Here is a 1166-nt window from a genome sequence, read left to right as displayed (position 1 = left end):
ACATGTGGTTTTCATTGAAGAGCTCAGAGCAACGGGGCCCAACAACTCACTCTGTTTTTTCTTTCTCTTGTTTTGCCTTCCTGTTATGCCAGGTCATGTGGTCCTCCCTGAGGGGGAAAGAAAGACGATTACCCCCCAGTACGCTACTGAACCATCCCCAGCCCCTCCCCAACACTTCAGGCTCCCTCAAAGCATGAGATTAGCAAAAAACAGGAGGAAAACAAAACAAAGTTAGGGCGACGGTCTAATCTCTCTACACTTAGAATCTGATCCTGGTGATATTCTTAGGATGCCAGAATGCTGACTCAGTTGACTTAATATGACAAATGACACTTGGGTCTGAATACAACAGGCTGATTTTTACTCTTCTGGGACAGACTATCAACAGTGAGCAACAATCACTTCAGTTCAAATCTGTGTCGTACACTGGGATTCTATAGAGACAGAGGTGTCACTATGTTTTTGTCCTCCCCAGCTACATACATGATAGTCAGAATATTAGGAACACCTCTAAATATAATGTAGTCCAGTACACCACCACCTCAATAAATGTATACTTTACACATTTATGACAATTTCACCAAAAACGGAAACATTTTAAGCTTCATAAACAGATGTTAAGGCAGAAGTGTTACACTGAAATGCATACAATTGTACAAGTGTCCCTAATAATGTGGCTAGTGAGTGTATATACACAGGATATGATATGAAACCTCAAACTTTTATATAATTTCAGCAATCAGGAGCACATAAGGATTAAATAGAGGTCAGAGTTCACCCTTGTGTTGCACCACATGTTGGAAAACGCACTGGTCTACAGCTGCCAATCAATACAAAATTCAAGACCATGTCAAAGAGACCAAGCCAGTGATCAAGTCTCTCTAATAATATATTGTAATTAGCAGTAGGAAATGCAACAGTAAGGTCCAACAGCAAAAGGACAACTTTACCAGAATCAGTCCAGGTTACTGTCATTGTGAACCCCTGAAAGCAGTGAGCTCAACTATCACCACAGTCTTCATCCCTCCACACATGCACACATGCCACTGGAAGTGACAAGTGGTGTGTGTGTATGTGTGTGTGTATATATATATATATGTATGTGTGTATATATATATATATGTGTGTGTGTGTGTGTATATACACACACACAAATGTATATTTAA

General features: G+C 40.1%; 1 protein-coding gene across 2 annotated transcripts in view; it reads right to left on the bottom strand.

Moving 5' to 3' along the window:
* The window catches only part of LOC109956450 (troponin T, fast skeletal muscle isoforms-like), a 209479-nt gene that overhangs the window by 47784 nt on the left and 160529 nt on the right, over nucleotides 1–1166 (bottom strand). The gene's annotated exons all lie outside the window — the stretch shown is intronic.

The sequence above is a fragment of the Monopterus albus genome, unplaced genomic scaffold (genome assembly GCF_001952655.1).
Source record: "Monopterus albus unplaced genomic scaffold, M_albus_1.0 scaffold19.1, whole genome shotgun sequence".
NCBI lineage: Eukaryota > Metazoa > Chordata > Actinopteri > Synbranchiformes > Synbranchidae > Monopterus > Monopterus albus.
This window is presented reverse-complemented; position numbering and strand designations above follow the sequence as displayed.